General features: G+C 36.5%; 1 pseudogene across 1 annotated transcript; it reads right to left on the reverse strand.

Moving 5' to 3' along the window:
- Positions 1–2,699: 2,699 nt before the first annotated feature.
- On the reverse strand, positions 2,700–6,529 carry LOC143237124 (innexin inx2-like; annotated as a pseudogene). Its single transcript, XR_013019875.1, has one exon. The product of XR_013019875.1 is annotated as an innexin inx2-like (transcript).
- Between the last annotated feature and the right edge of the window lie 52 nt (positions 6,530–6,581).

Here is a 6,581-nt window from a genome sequence, read left to right on the forward strand (position 1 = left end):
GAAAGGGCAAACATGTTTGGTGCGACCGGAATTCCAACCCGCGACCCTCAGATTACGAGTCGAACGTCTTAACCCACCTAGCCATGTCGGGCATGAGTTTATGAAACGATAGTCCATTTCAACCGCTCCAGCCAAATGTGTAACTTTAAACGGTCAGCAAAGTGTTGGATGAGCTTACTGAGAATCCTGCGACCCCCTGAACTCCCGAAACTTTCTTCTCTCTAACCCATCTTTACCTCGTTGTTGTCTGTGTTTGATTACTCTTCCCGTGAGCATCTTGTAGTTGAAAAAAAAAAAAAAAAGGTACAAAACGTCCCGGAGGTCGATCGTTAGATCAAATATCGATTATTGAAAACATCTCGTGGCTGAACATTACAGGTTTATTTACACTGAAACTTCGGGTTCATAAACAAACGATGACGTTGAAACCCTTTATCGACAAGGCTGACACTGTTGGTTTCATCTTTCACGTTTCAACACTATTTTCTCTTTAATACTGTAAAAACACCAAGTGCAATCGTGTACGTTATAGTTACATAACCACGTGGGCTACGAAATTACGTTGTCGCAATGAAGATTCCATTCGTTACGAAATAACATATTAAATAGATGAAACGTTAGGAATCCCGTTTGTGTTAAATAAAAAGTCTTAATCAAACCACAGATGTATGTGTAATAAACATAATGAAAACCTGTTCATATTAAACAAATGAAACTATCTGTTTATATTGGGCGTGATAAACACACCTATCAACTTTGATATGATCTGTTTTTCTTCTTATTAAGTCGTAAAATAGCTGCGTGGTATTTAAAACACTATGATTAAGTTAAGAAGAGTATATTTAATTAGCCATTACCACGCAATGTTTAGTTTTGCATGCTTGTTTTTGAATTTCACACAAAGCTACACCAGGACTATCTGCGCTAGCCGTCCCTAATTTAGGAGTGTAAGACTAGAGGGAAGGCAGCTAGTCATCACCACCCACCGACAACCCTTGGGCTAGTGTTTTACCAACGAATAGTGGGATTGAGTGTGCCATTATAACCGAGCATTAGGGCGAGCATGTTTGATGTGACGGAGATTAGAACCCGCGACTCTCAAGACTGTAAGTCGATCGCCCTAACCACCTGACCATGTTGAGCCCGTTTAATTTTGCCCTAAGTTGTTCGTTTAATTTCGCACAGAGCTACTTGCGTTAGCCGTCCTTAATTTTGAAGTGACGGGCTAAAGGGAAAGCAGCTATTCAACAACATCCACCACCAACTCTGGGGTGGGTCTCTCTTTCACCAACAAATGGTGAGACTGCTCGCCACGTTAAAACGCCCCTATGGCTAAAAAAAATGCGATGATGTTCGGGAAGGAATTGATACTCGCGACCCGCGGATTGCGAGTCAAGTGCCCTAACCGACAGGCCTCAATACGGCTTGTCCGCTGTACGGTTGTTGGTGTTAGCTCGTGTTCCATTAACATTTCACCTTCTGTATTATACACGGATTTCATTTTAATTATAAAAAAGTGCTGTGTATTTCATTCTGTACTTTGTATCGGGGACACCAAACTGCAAATAGGAAGGCTGCCGTTTCATTATTTAAAGAAAACTTCAGCGAATAAAAAACAAACAAAAAAACAAAACAATTACGAGATCAACGTTGATTGGTTGAGACGTTCACTACGTAATTCGTCCCCCACTCTATAACAATTTGTGTGTGTGTGAACTTTAAGATTTTATTACACCATAGAGAGGTTTGTTTGGTATTGTTAAGACCTTACGCTGAAGACATCTTCCTTGGATATATAGAATTAGGACTGATATCAGAGTTTATACTTGACAAATAAACTGTTAGGGAAATGGAGGTGACAGCTGTCAACTTGGAACGGCTGTGCAAAGACGTTATTTGACGAAACACAAACCTAAGACTAACAATGCAATACCCTGTTGATACTCGTTATAAAGACATTAGTCCTGAACTTTGTGACTTCTTTTAAACTTTCAATAAATATATATATTTTTTTAATTTCGCGCAAAGCTACACAAGGGTTATCTGCGCTAGCCGTCCCTAATTTAGCAGTGTAAGGCTAGAGGAAAGGCAGCTAGTCATCATCACTCACCGCCAGCTCTTGGACTACTCTTACCAACAAATAGTGCGATTGACCGTAACATTATAACAACCCCACGGCTGAAAGGGCAATCGTATTTGGTGTGTCGGGGATTCGAACCCGCTGCCTACAGATTACGAGTCGAGCGCTCTCTAATCACCTGGCTTATTTTGGATATAGTAACTGTGGAGTGTCTAGTCCAAACCTATGAGTAACAAAACAAAGCCTTGTTGACACTAGTTATAAAGACACTAGTCCACAGTTCTTATGTGATTTTGTTTCTTAACTTTTGAAGCAAATGCCTCTACGATAGTGTAAGTGGAGAGTACGTGTGAATAGAAGCAACTCACAAATCATTACGAACAATATCGTTTCTAATCGCAAACTATCAACCTTATCCGTGTTAGACTCCATTAAAAGTAATCCAGTAGTTTATCTCATTAGGTTTACTCCGAAGTACAGAATACATACATACATCTGTTCTTGTTCTTTCACATGATCATACATCACTAGAGTATTTCCTGTTATGATTTTCACTCGAACTGGCCGATCTGTTCTGCTAAACTTGATGTCAAGAAAGAATACAAATATGACACAAACTGAATCGGTATTTGTTTATTTAAAAACCCAAGCGTACAAAAACAAAATTACCTTACCTAAACCACATTTACTTTTTTATATCAAAACCATTTCTTTTAAAAACAAAACAATTTCGCTAAAACTACAACATACAAAATATGGCAATAAATGTGTAAAAAATCACGCTGATAAAAGAAATTTGAATTTTAGAATAGATACTTCAATGAATGCACTTTATATGCGAAAAGAACTAGTCCCAATGCTACAAACCATGAATTTTAGGGTAGGTATTTCATTTAACACACGTTATGTATAAAATATATATACGTATACAAATATATCTTATATTAATACCACGGAACAAGAAAAACAGGTGAAAATACCACCGATAACTAGAGTAGCCATACGTAAAAATACAAGTGCTTGTACAGATGGTGTTGTTAGGTTCCAAAGACGTTTAGTCTAAGCTTGAGCAAAACGTAGAAATTTAAAAGTTTCACCACTTCGAATCATATCACAGGGCTTTGGTCCCTTAGCGATATAAAAATACCACAAATGTCATCTCACGTGACCCGCTTTGTTTGGCTTGTGTTTCAACTTCAATGACTCTTTCCGAAGTAGTTTTATTGAGACCATCCTCAGCTTTGGTTATGTTACATTTAATTGAGCAATAAGCACTTCAGGCACTTCTTTTTTGTCGATTAGAAAAGTGTCATTGAAATATGGAATTTTCTGCATCAAAAAAGTGTCAAAACCTTTCTTGTGTTGTACAGAGAACACTTAATAAGTGGAATGAAATAAATGTGTGTTTTTTTTAAGAGGAAAGTTTTATCTAATTTATCAAAAATACAACCATCCGTCCAAACTTTGGAAAACACATTTATTAAAAATGTCCAGTGTTTGCTTATATGTTATAAATCTCAAAGCTACACAACTGGCTATGAGGTGTTCTGGACACCGTGATATCGAAACTCCATAATTAGAGTAATTAAGTCTTCAGTTTTACTAGTAAACTACCAGGGGCGTGTCCAGTGTATTTTACACTGCATTATTGCTGTAAAGAGTTTCAAGTTTCTATAACAAGCTTTAAGAATATCGTATCCACGCTTTTAGTTTTGGAATACAAAAATAAAAATCTCACGTCCACTTATCAATACACATCTGTTCCATAGTGCGACTCAGTACAAACCATTAGGTCTGTGATTGTTGAACCTTGTATCGTGAGCATCCACGTAGCCAACTCTGATTGCACCTTTCTCGCTCTCTTTCGAACATAACAGTTTTTGTTTACTATGGTAACATCACATTTTCGATCACAAAACCACTGAGAATTAATATAGTATTATCTTTCTTTGTTTTCGAGAATATGTTCGACTGAAACGAACTAAAATGCCTTTCACATTTCGTCCACAACGCGGACGAACATCGACACAACTTTTCGTTTTGTGTGGTTAAAGTTCTCCAAAAGAAGAAAAATCCATTTATACCCCCTCCCAAACTATTCTCAAACTTAGTAAACAAAATTCCTATTCTTAAACAGGACGATCTCATTTTTTATACTGTTATTTTGAATGGGTGGTTCTCCTAAAGTCACAAGAAGACATGGAAAAAACTAAACATTACGTAGGAAAAAAATCACATGTATGATATGGTTCTTACTAAATTTAAAAGCTTAAACTATATTTAACTGGAACCGATATTAATGTATTATTTTAGATCAACCAATCAAATGCAAGTATACATAGTACACATTCAACGGGTAACTTTCACAAATACGTATTTGTTTTTGTCTGTATAAAAAATTCTGTAATTATATTCAACGCCAAATTATTAGAACATATATATATATATATATATATATATATATTTCCTAATCCAAGGTTTTCCAAACTAGGGGCCGCAATAAAGTTCCGGGTAAATGAGGGGAGGTTATCAGTCGTGATGTGGAATGTTCTGGGAGGACTTCTTAGAAACTTTTTCGGGATCCCCTATCCTAATCAAAGCATTATTAGAACATAGAGCATCCATGGAAGCCTTTTACCACGTGTACTGTTATCTTTAACTTCAGGACTATAAAAAAACATCGCAATCGTTTTCAACCAAGACGTTTATAACTGGTCACTTAGAAAATTTAAACCTGGATTCTTATACACCTATACGTTAAAAAAAGAAATATTGTTTTTTGTTCCATGGAACACTGAGAGCCATTTTGTGTCTAATCAAGGAGTTTCGGAAAGTTATAGACAAAAAAACACAAGCAACTCTGTTCATCACACTTATTAAAACTCAGCATATTTATACAAACCTCAACCATTGTACATCCAACAACGTGTATTTTCCGAAATAGATAAGATGGGTAAGCCACGGACCACAATATTCGTTAAAAAGAAAAGCCGAGAAGAAATCACTTACACACACACACAGAAAGAGACGAGGGGGTCACTGTTCAGATCTGTGGCGACTGTTTCAAAAATAATTTGGTCAGACCAGTAAAGAAAAAAAACAACAAACTTTTTTACACGATTGTTTATAGAGTCGAAGACATTAATGTAGAGTTAGATACATTTGTGATAATGCTAAAATGTATATCGCAAGTTAGGCATTTAGAATCTAATCTGTGAAGAGTACACAGGTCTGATAATACGGTAAATATTTTCTGTATAATGGTAAATGTTCGTGGTGAGTATCTATAACCTGGATCTTGTACTTGAATAACAGAAAACATAGGTTATCCACGTATAAAATTGTTATCCACACGATCCAAACACACAAAAAACACGCTAAAATTATTAAACAAGTATCCAAATATTCTACGCTAAGTGAAGTGACAAAATAATAATAAAACAAATATTTTGTTCGACACACAAGGTATGCAAATTTACCAAACAGTGTTCGTGTTACTTTGCCTTTCACATAAGAACAATCAAGCCTTTTTTTTTCTTAACCTGAGACACACAATAACAAAACAACTACTAACATATAGGATAGGTTTTCAACTTGGATTTAATGAGAATTTTTCAGTTATTTAAATGATTGGTCTAATCCAACTTCACATCGACTTGACGATTCTTTCATTTAACATTTCTTTTTAATGAATATTTTATGTGTGTTTTCAGTTATTCTATTTTTTGATTACTTTATTACAAATTAAAAAAAAGAAAAAGTGAAATATTCGTTACCTAGAAGCCATTATGTATCTAATAGAATCATAACAGTACAGGCTGTTTCCTTATTAGAATTAGGCAATACTTTCTGCACCTTTGCCTTCCAGCTTCCGAGCAAAGTCGGCAATCAGATCTCTGTAGTTCAAACTGTCTACATTCTTGCAGAGGAGATCCAAAAGAAACCAGTCACCTAGGTGACACCTTTTTACGACCATTTCCAGGTAATCTGCATTGGTCAAACGAGCGCGATATCTTAGGATTAGAAGGCGAGATCGAGGCCAGAAAACGATGACCATTCTATATATCAGTACAATTCCAGAAGCTACAGCCAAAGTGACGAACCAGATCCATAAGAAGACGTAGATCTTTTCGTTTATTATGTTGATGGGCAGAATGCACATGGCGTCGTGACGCTGGACATCACCTGAAGAACCGTATTTATGAAAGGTACACTTGGTTAAACGAGGAAAAAACTCTGATCATGGGGTCGTATCGGAGGGTCCAGTCCCACTCGGTGAACTGCATCACCTTGGAGCCATACTTAGAGAAATGACCACCCAGGAATGAGTCCATTAGATACATTTGTCCTACCACGTTTACAAAGTTCAAAGCCTCACAGAAAAAATACGCAGTGACGTAGAAGTTGTGGTTATGAATGTTGTCCATTAGGTATTCCATTAAGACACCTCTTTTTCTTGCTTCTTGTCGGGTGTCAAGGTCGGGCTGTTTAGTTCCATTAT

Source organism: Tachypleus tridentatus, chromosome 2 (assembly GCF_004210375.1).
Source record: "Tachypleus tridentatus isolate NWPU-2018 chromosome 2, ASM421037v1, whole genome shotgun sequence".
Classification (NCBI taxonomy): Eukaryota; Metazoa; Arthropoda; class Merostomata; order Xiphosura; family Limulidae; genus Tachypleus; species Tachypleus tridentatus.